Below are 10,926 nucleotides of genomic sequence, written 5' to 3' on the forward strand. Positions count from 1 at the left end.
GACAATTTGAAACACTTACTGATGAAGATCAAAGACCACAGCCTTCAGTATGGATTACACCTCAACATAAAGAAAACAAAAATCTTCGTGACTGGACCAATAAGCAACATCCTGATAAATGGAGAAAAGATTGAAGTTATCAAGGATTTCATTTTACTTGGATCCACAATCAAAACCCCTGGAAACAGTAGTCAAAAAATCAAATGACATATTGTGTTGGGCAAATCTGCTGCAAAAGACCTCGTTAAAGTGTTCAAAAGCAAAGATGTCACTTTGAGGACTAAGGCGTACCTACCCAAGCCATGGTATTTTCAATCACCTCATATCCATGAGAAAGCTGGACAATGAATAAGGAAGACTGAAGAAGAATTGATGCCTTTGAATTATGGTGTTAGCAAAAATTATTGAATTTACCGGGGACTGCCAGAAGAACGAACAAGTCTGTCTTGGAAGAAGTACAGCCGGATTGCTACTTGGAAGCAAGGATGGTGAGACTGCATCTCATGTTCTTTGGACATGTTTTTAGGAGAGACCAGTCCCTGGAGAAAGACATCATGCTTGCTAAGGTAGAGGGTCATCAAAAAAGAGGAGGACCTTTGACAAGATGGATTGACACAGTGACTGCAATAACGGGCTCAAACATAGCAACAATTGTGAGGATGGTGCAGGAGCAGGCAATTCTGTTGTACATAGGGTCACTATGAGTCGGAACTGACTCAAAGGCACCTAACAACAACCAAGAAATTGAAACATAAGGTTTACTCTGAGCAGTTATTCTATATGCACATAGGAAGACCATTTTTTTGATTAAAAAAAAAAAGCAAATGGCTCCAAGTAGGCTGGTTACAATGAGGTTTATAAAGAGAAGAGGAAGAAAAATAGAAGACCAACCATTGGCTAATCTTAACATGATTGATTGAACTCTGCCCTCCCCTTTTACTGAGATCCACTGATACCTGGTCACAAGGAGATTTCTGGTCCTTCACCCACCTGCAGCTATGATACTTTTTGAAATTTAGATTAAGTGAACCTGGCTTCTAATAGAGAAAAAAAAAGATTAGCAACTTTTGATAACTTTTTAAGTGAAAAAGACCAATGACAGGGTTAATTTTTAGTCAGGAATTTCTTTACGATAACTATTTGGTTTTCTGGGTAACAAAAACCTTAAAAGCGAAGTAATAGGTCTGTTATTAATTTTTCTCTTCAACACCACTAATAATCTTTGGTTTCTATATGTTTAGCTACTTTATGTTAGTGAGATCATACAGTATTTATCCTTTTACGACTGACTTATTTTGCTCAGGATGATGTTTTCAAGGTTCATCCATGTTATGGCGTGCATCTCTACTTCATTTCTACTTACAGCTGCATAGTATTCCATTGGGCGCATGTGTATGTTTTAATAACACTTTGCAAAGTGAGCTGAAGACTTCAGGAAGCGTCATCCCTAAAGACCTCAGCAGGTATCTTGTTGGAACAAGGATAACCACACTTTCCTGACCCCACCAGAGAAGTGAACTGATAGCCTTACTCCAACGGACCCAATTGCCCCACAAATGTCTCTGTATACATGCTGCCCCCAGATTACAAAGTCCAACTTACATACAACCCACAGTTAGGAACGAATTCCCCGTAAAGCCTATTATATTACAAATTCGAGGTACATAACCATGGTTCGTAATAACAAACAGGAACATCATTATTTTTATGACTATATTATTACGTTAAAGATGTTTTAGTGTATCTGGAAGTGTTTCTTTAATGTTTTTTATGCATAGATGTACATATTGTTGTAGGGGAAAAACATCATAAAGTTTAGTAAAGCAAAAGAAAGTTTTATCCAGCATCTATTCAGAAGGGCAGAAGTGGAAAAATGGACAAGCATGCTGCTAGAGCCATGTCTGTCCAGGTCCAAGGAAATATCACAGAACAGATAAAAGTGGGAAAGCGGATAAGCATGCTGCCACAGCCATGTCTGCCCGAGTCCTTAGAGTATTCCAAAATAGGCAAGAGTGGGAAAACAGACAAACATGCTGCCACAGCCATGTCTGCCCGGGTCCTTAGAATATTCCAGAATAGGCAAGAGTGGGAAAACAGACAGACATTCTGCCACAGCCATGTCTGCCCGAGTCCAAAGAACAGTTACAGAGTCATCAGTATATATTAACATTACAAATGGGCAAAACCATTGAAAACTTAACCTTTTCAGATTTGCTAAAAACTGTGATCCTACATTTTGAATTGTCTTTCTTAACACTCATTGGTACAGGTTTCAGTAATGACAGTCAGGAGGGTCTTCATTGGTCCAACAAATTTCTATGCACTAAATGCTGATAGAAAAAGATAACAGTGGAAAGTCTTTTGTGTTGTGTTTGATTGGCTTTATGTGAAAGTTTCCCTAAAAGATATTTTCCAAGACTATCTTAGCTATTGTCTTTATACCTCAGGGTCCAGTTGATGTGTCCTTGCGAGTCCTTGTGAGCCCAGCTCCAGCTGGGTCACATTCTCTATGCTCAAGACTTTGAGGGGAGGTGTACTGTTCTGTGAAATTTAACGCATGTATTGATTTCCATAACCACAACCACAATCAAGATAGCAAGAGGTTCCGAGGTTCCAAGGTTCCATTGCGCCAAAAACTTCCTCCTGCTTCCCCGTGGTAGTCAGCCCCTCCCCCCAGCCCCAGGCAACACTGGTCTGCTCTCAGGCACCGTGGTTTGTTCTTTTTGAAAAGGTTATTCAGTAAAAAAGTGCCCTAGTCGCACAGTGGTTAAAGCACTTGGCTGCTAACCAAATAACCAAAAGGTCAGTGGTTCGAACTCACCAGCTGCTCCACGAGACAAAGATGTGGCAGTCTGCTTACTTAAAGATTTACAGCCTTGGAAACCCTATGGGGCAGTTCTACTCTGTCCTATAGGGTTGACATGAGTTGGAACTGACTTGTCGGCAGTGTGTTATACGATAAAACCGACAAAAGCCGGAACCTATGTAAGGCAGAAACCTGTCAGAGAAGGAAAACTAAAAATATTTTCCACTAATGGAGAGCAATAGAAAAGTGATAAGACTGTACCCTGTCAAAGACGGAAAATTTGTGAGACCTGGAAAAACAAGGCAGTCCCGTTGAGTTCCGGCTCCCACAGGTTTCACCGTATAAATGGAATCATACAACACATGGCCTTCTGAGTCTGGCCTCTTTCACTAAACATAGTGCAGCTGAGATCCATCCAAGTTGTTGCCTGTATCAACAGTTCGTTCCTTTTGGTTGCTGAAGAATATTCTATTGTATGGATGTACAATATTTGTTTTATATTCACCCATTGAGGACAATTGGGTTGTTTCCAGCTATTGATTACAAATAAAGCTGCTATAAACATCCTTGTATGGGTTTTTATTCTAACATAAATTTTCATTTCTCTCGGATGAGTACCCAGGAACGGGACCGCTGGGTGGTATAATAGTAGATTGTTGAGCCTTTTAAGAAATCACCAAACTGTTCTCCAGAGTGACCGCACCATTTTGCACTACCACCATCAGTGTCTGAAAAGCCCAGTTTCTCCACATCCTTGTCAGAACTTGGTATTCTTGGTATTTTTTATTCTAGCCGCTTTAATAAGTGTGAGGAATCCCTGGATGGTGCAAACAGTTAATGCGCTCAGCTGCTAACTGAAAGGTGGGAGGTTCGAGTCTACCCAGAGGTGCCTTGGGAGAAAGGCCTGGAGATCTACTTCTGAGAGGTGACAACCTTGAAAGCCCTATGGAGCGCAGTTCTACTCTGACATACATGGGGTTGCCATGAGTTGGCGTCAATTCAATGGCAAGTGGTTTGGGTTTTAATAGGTGTGTAACAAAAGTGTTCGAACCCCAGCATCCGCGCATCCAACCCACTGGGCTGTGCTGCCTCCTTTTCTGTGCGGTCATTTTCTAACAAAGCTGGGCTAAGAAAACTTGCTCCATCTAAAAGATAGAGTTTTATTGAAGGCTTTGCTGCCTGCTCCAAAAGCTAGTGCTGAGGTGGAAACACCCCAAGTTTGTGCCAAAGAGGGCAGGGTTTTGGCGCAAGGGCTTCAAATCGTACCTCCACCCCTCATCAGCTGTGTCACCTGAGTCTCACTGAGCCTTCATTTTCTCATTGGTAACTGAGCCTCAGAATGCCCCATCTCCCAAGGCTACTGTCAGGATGATTACGCACTAAGGTGCTAGTAAGGGGCCAGCCAGGGAGTGCAGGTTTTTAAGAGGGAGAGCGAGGGCCACAGTGGGGGGATGCAGTGCCCCCTCCTGGCCCTCCGGAGCCCTGGCCAGTCAGTGAGAAAGTTCCTGCAATGTTGGGCCGGCCCCTACAGTCAGCCCACAGTTGTGCTTCTACAGTGGAAGAGGTGGCACAGGGAACCTCAGGCAGAGAAAGATGCATTGTGGGAGTCAGCCCTGGGGGTGCTATGGTCCTTTAGAATCAGGAATGAGCTTACTAAAGGGTGTGTCATGGACTTTGCCACTGTGAAATCAAATTTATATTAGCAATAGTTTACTTTTTTTCAAGCTGGCTTTTCTTATCCATGACGTAAAAATTCCCGACCCAAAATTAATTTGCTGGCGTTTTTTTTTTCTCTCTCACCCAAAATGGCTGTTCCAAAGAGCAGACCATAAAAAAACCATTAACGTGTGATTAAATGAGAAACACTCTGGGCTTCTTTAATTTGAATTTCTGGAAGTCTCCGGGACTGCAGGTGGGTGGAGGGGCGAGTCTTCCATAAAGTTACCTTTTTAATGTTAACTCAGTAGCGGTTAAGCACTTCATCACCATGGAAATCTGTTTCTTTAAGCAAAAGTTATTTAAGTCTCTGTATTCTCTAGAAGAGGCTTCCTTGGCTTCCTCTTGCGTAAGGGAGTGTTTCTCCAATTTGCACATTGTTTTATTAAAGCATACCTAAAAAACAAAAAAAACCCATTGCCATCCAGTCGATTCCGACTCATAGCAACTCTATAGGACAGAGTAGAACTGTCCCATAGGGTTTCCAAGGAGCAACTGGTGGATTCGACCTGCCAGCCTTTTGGTTAGCAGCCAAGTTCTTAACCACTGCACCACCAGGTCTCCTTATTAAATCATAGAGCAATCGAATATTGTGTTATTTTTTTAAATTAATACATGATTATATTTTTAACTCCGGGTTCTGCTCAGCGGCATGACTCTATCCGGGCCAAAAAGACAGATGGAGTTGGGGAGAACGAAAGGCAACTTCATTGGTTGGCCAAGCAAGGAGACAGTCGGGGATGAGTGCATCCAAGACTGCCTCGCAGGCAGCTTGTTGAGGCTGGTTTATATAGGCAGGATCAGTTTCAGAATACAAAATGGCACACATGCAGGCACAGAGCATTTTAGAATGAGTAAACATTTTCTAAGGTCTGGGTTCGATTCCCCCCACAGGAGGAAGTTAGCCATTTTTGTTCATTAGCATGTCAGCTCTCCACCCTGGGTGGAGAATTTACCACGCATGAGCAGTTAATGAGCTAAAGGTTGTCTGGAATGCCAGGATGGAAGGCAGGAGCTGTATCAGCTGATTCTGGCTAGCTGGCGGCTGTTTCTCTTTAAGGAAATTCTGAGGAGGAAAAGGAAGAACTCCAGGAAACGGGTTGGGTGAGGGGCTGTCTTGAGGCTAAGGAAAAATGGCTCTAGCCCTGTCTTACCACCACCGTGATACGACACAAGGAGGTCTTGGTTTCTCCTGGGGGCACATTTGGGGGGTTTGCTGGCACCGCTGTTTGCTGCCCACATTCCTGGAGCCTTTGAATTCTATTTGTGGACCCCTTGGGTGTCTGGTGGAGCCCTGATGGCGCCGTGGTTAGGAACTCGGCTACTAACCATAAAGGGTGGCAGTCTGAATCCACCAGCTGCGCCTTGGAAGCCCTGTGGGGCAGTTCTATTGTGTCTTGTAGGGTCACTATGAGTTGGAATCGACTCTCCCGGAACAGGTTTGTTTTTTCGGGCGTGTGGAAGGAGCCCTAGCGGCCCTAACGAAAATGCCTGCGGTTCCAGCTCCTCCACAGGAGAAAGGTGTGGCAGTCTTCTTCTGTAAAGATTACAGCCTTGGAACACCTGTGGGACACGTCTACTCTGCCCCATAGGGTTGCTGTGAGTCGGAATCGACCTGACAGCAATGGGTTTGGTTTTTGTTTTGTTTTATTTTGGGGGTGTCTGGGGACCCTGGTGAAAAACCCCAGCCATTGAGATGTAGGGAGAACACAGGGAAATGAGCAAACCCAACAGAGGTGCCTCTGCAGAGGATAAGGTGTGAGTTCCAGGGATGATGGACAAGTATCCAGACAGAGAAGCAGTGGCAGCTGGGCCATCTGTTCAAAGGAAAACAGGAAGCCTGTGGCCTGCCTCGCTGGCTTCTTAGCCCAGCCTTTGTCTTTGTGACTTAAACTCCCAAATGCCCCAAGCTTCCTTCCCTGGCTTCGGGCGTGGCAGAAATAAAAACAAAATCCCACAAGGCAACACCTCTCCAGGCTCTGTGCTCTCTTAACAACACCTTGCTGGTCCCTATACAGCCCCATTGGAAACCCTGCTGGCGTAGTGGTTAAGAGCTATGTCTGCTAACCGGAAGGTCAGCAGTTCAAATCCACCAGGTGCTCCTTGGAAACCATATGGGGCAGTTTTACCCTGTCCTATAGGGTTGCTATGAGTTGGAATTGACTGGACAGCAAGGGGTTTGGTTTTTTTGGTTTTATTACGGTCCTATAAGGTCAGCACTGAGGTTACCACCCCGTCTCACAATGAGGAAACTGAGACCCAGAGAGATCCCCAGGTTATCCATCCTGATTGTGGCCAAGCTGGGGCTCTGGACTCCACGTCCTACCTCCTGCCCATGACCAAGATCACCATAAACTGCAAGACACCCATTCATTCATTCATTCATTCGTCAAGTGATTCACCAAGTTGCCAAAATGTATGTGAAGACCCAGGACAGAAGTTTCCCTGAGTTCTCTGACTGAAACGTTGTGTGCTTTGAAGCCAGTGGCCGATCCTCTGTGGGCCTCGGTTTCCTGAATCTGTAGAATGGGGTATTGACACTCTCTCCTGGACTGAGCCTAAGCCTGCATACAGTAGGTGCTCCGTAGAGCCTTGCTGAATGGATGGCTCTGGAATCCCACTCCTCCAACCCGGCCTTACCTGCTTTCTCCCCAGCTTGCCTCCCCTTGCCACAGGAGAGTCCCCTGCCTGTGCGCACGAGTGAGAGAGCTGAGGACAGGGCAAGTGTTCTGGGCTGACTGGTCCCACCGTTCCCACCACAGGTTAATCTTGGGAGATATCCATTCCCCTCCCACTCCACCTGCAGAATTCCAGTATTTCCATTATGGTTAAGCTTCTACTAACTTAGCATTGATGGTGCAGTGGTTAAGAGCTACAGCTGCTAACCAAGAGGTTAGCAGTTCGAATCCACCAGCCGCTCCTTGGAAACCCGTAGGGCAGTTCTACTCTGTCCTATAGGGTCACTATGAGTCGGAATCAACTCGAGGGCAATGGGTTTGGTTTTTTTTTTTTTTTTTTTTTTTCGGTTTAACCTAGCATTAAAAAAAGGAATACAAGAACTTTTGCAAAAACAAATAAATAAAAATGGCATAAGGGAAAAATGTTTTCCTGCTCAGATGTGAGTCTTCCTGGGCACCTAATTAGGAGGCATGCTAAACAGTGGCGAAACGCAACTTCAGGGTGTAAGGGTATGGCCCATTTAGGTTTTTCATCTGATAATGTTTTGGGAAGCCTGACAAGGCTATAATCTTTATGGAAGCAGACTGCCACATGTTTTTCCTGAAGAGTAGACGGTGGGTTCCAATCACCCACCTCGGTTAGCAGCTGAGCGCTTAACCACTGTGTCACTAGGGCTCCTGATTAGAAGTTAGTTCAGGTAAAGAGTGGGGGAAACAGTGTTCCAGGCAGAGGGTATGGCCAGTGCAAAGGTCTGGAGGCAGGAGGCCCAACAGAAAAATACAGAAGCACATTATAATGTCCCAGTGATTCAAATAGCGAGGTCCTTTACCAAATCAGGAAAACCAAAGAGAAAACCCAGAAATAGTTGTTTATGGAGCACCAACTGGATAGTGCAAACGGTTAATGTGCTCAGCTGCTAAGTGAAAGGTTGGAGGTTTGAGTCCCACCCAGAGGTGTCTCAGAAGAAAGGTCTGGCAATCTACTTTTGAAAAATCACTCACTGAAAACCTGATGGAACACAGTTCTCTTCTGACACAAATGGGATTGCCTTGACACACAGAGTCGACTTGATGGCAACTGGTATTTTAACTAAGGTCCAGGTGCTGAGGACCCCACGGAGACATAATCCCCAATTCAGGCACAGTGTGACTGGGGTGTGCTGGGGATGTCAAAGGTGAGACCTAAGGGATGAAGAAGGGGTCAGACAGGCGAGAAGTGGACGGAACAGCCTTGGGCGGAGAGAAGAGCACTGGGCAGCAGATGAAGTGGGATGTTCTTCAACTCCAGTCCGTCTCACACGGCAAGTCAGCCTGCCCAGAACCCACATACTTCCTGCCATCTCCTTGGCCCAACAGCCACCATCTCCTACCTGGACCCATGTAGTCCCTCCTCCATGGTCCCCGCCTCCCGCTTTCACCCCCACAATCTGTTCTCCCACAAAAGCCAGACAAGGCCAAAGTCCCCACTGAGCTGGGCCTCTGTTTGAGCAGTTGCCAATGTCAACACCCCCCCAGCCCCGCCCGACTGAGTCAGGCCTCCCCCCGCACCATCCAGAGGAACAGCCTCACCAATTGGGTCTGACAGGTGCTGGGGCAGGCGCCGGGCTCCAGGCAGCCGGAGAAGGGGCTTTACTTGGGAGCTTTCAAGCCGCATTTCCAATGAGGCAGGACTCCAAGTCACTGGGCCCCACTGGCTCCCACAGAGTATCAGCACCCTCAAGGGCCCAGAGCTCGGGGCTCCAGGGCCCCAGCCAACTCCCAATGTCTATGCCTCATGCCGTGACTGATCAAGGAACCCTCATGGAGGAAATAAGGGAACGAGGCTCAGAGAGGTTGAGAGAATTACCCCAGATCACACAGCCAGGCTCAGATAGGGACCCAGCTGGTCTTTAGAGACAACTGCTTTGTGGTCAGGTTTTCTGGGTTCAAATCTCAGCTCTGACACTGATTCACTCAGTGACTGGGACAAGTCACTCCACCTCTCTGGGCCTCAGTCTCCTCATCTGTAAAAGGGGGACAATGACAGCACGCACACATGGAAACAAAAAATGAAACCAAACCTATCGCCGTTAAGTCAATTCCAACTCATAACGACCCTATAGGACAGAGTAGAACTACTGCCCCGTAAGGTTTCCAAGGCTGTAATCTTTACGGAAGCTGACTGCCACATCTTTTTCCCTCAGAGTGGCTGGCAGGTTTGAATCACCAATCTTTTGGTTAGCAGTGGAATGGTTAACTGCTGCACCACCAGGGCTCCTTACACATGGGCAAGGGACATGCAAAGGTCCTGAGGTGGAACTATGCCCTACTATTTAGAGGAACAGTCAGGAGGCCAGGCAGCTGGAGTGGAGCAATGAAGGGGGGAGTGGGAGAAGATGAGGGGAGGGAGGTGACAGGACAGGCCATGCAGAGTGGACTGGGGCTTTTACCCTGAGTAGGTGGGAGCCATGGAGGGTTCTGAGCAGAGGAGATATGTGCCCTGACTCAGATGTTCACTAGTTTCCTCTGGCCACTGAGGGGGGAAGAGACTGTGTGGGATAAGGGTGGGACCCAGGGGCACCAGGGAGAAGACAGCTGCACTGGTCCAGCCAGGAGATGCTGAGGGCTGGACTAGAACTAGGCAGAGGGGAGGTGAGAAATCCGCAAATCTTTGCTCATCTTCATGTTTCCGGCCTGGGCTGACTCCCCAAGACTTGCTGCCAGACAGGTAAGGCAGAGTTAGCCTGGGAGGCTACAGTCTGGGGTGAGGGTGACACCGGGTGGAGTTCTTTAGGGGGTAATGGGCGGGGTTACACCTGGTGTCTCCCAGGCCAAAGTGGATGGATGGGCCACTCCAGGCATGGGCACATGGGCTACTGACACAAGTGTGCATAGGTCACCTGCCAGGCTGAGTGCCACCTGCTGGTCCCTCACTAGCCTGGATGCTGTTCTGGGCCTACGTCGGGGTCCCTGGGGTTCCCACAAAATCCAGGCTTCCCTCCTGGACGCCAGGCTCTCCTGTAGCCCCAAAATTCTCCCTCAGACATTTTCTGATCAGGGCAGGAAGGGCTGTCCAGGAGGGACCTGCCCGTGTTGGGAAAGGGACTGGCACAAGCAGATGAGCGGGGGCTGGACGATTGTCTAAAAATGCTGAGAGGGGCCGTTGTGGAAAAATTTGTTAAAAAATTATCCCCACATCCTCCTTCTCGTGGAGGCGGCCCGGCTGAGGCTGATCCAGCCTCCGGAACGGGCTCCCTCGGGTCCCCCCGCCAGATCCTGAGTCACATCTCCTTGCGCCTGAGGCCCAGCCAGACCCCTCAGTTAACATCCAGTGAAGGCCCCCCGTGAGTCACTCGGGCCTGGGCAGGTGCTCGAACGCTCCCTTGCCTCAGTTTACTCATCTGTAAAATGGAGGAAACGATAGTTCCTTCCGCACATGTGAAACGCTCCAGCTGTGCTCAATAAACTCTACGACGGTCATTAAGATTGTGAATTGTGGGAACGTTGTTGTTTTCCAACCAGGCGTCAGGGGGCAGAAAGAGTACTCCCCACCCCGGGTGTCCGGGGGGGGGGCCTCCCCCACCCCTACCCCGACTTCCGTACAGCCCTTCTCCGAGCCTCAGTTTCCCGACTCAGCCCCGCGGGCTCAGAGGCGGTCCGGGATCCCCGCCCCTCGGCCGCCAGGGGCAGCACCGAGCCGCGAGGCGCACCCGGAAGAGCCCCGCCCCCGGTCCCGCCCAGCCGGGC

This window comes from Trichechus manatus, unplaced genomic scaffold (assembly GCF_000243295.1).
Source record: "Trichechus manatus latirostris isolate Lorelei unplaced genomic scaffold, TriManLat1.0 scaffold00057, whole genome shotgun sequence".
In the NCBI taxonomy this organism is placed as follows: domain Eukaryota; kingdom Metazoa; phylum Chordata; class Mammalia; order Sirenia; family Trichechidae; genus Trichechus; species Trichechus manatus.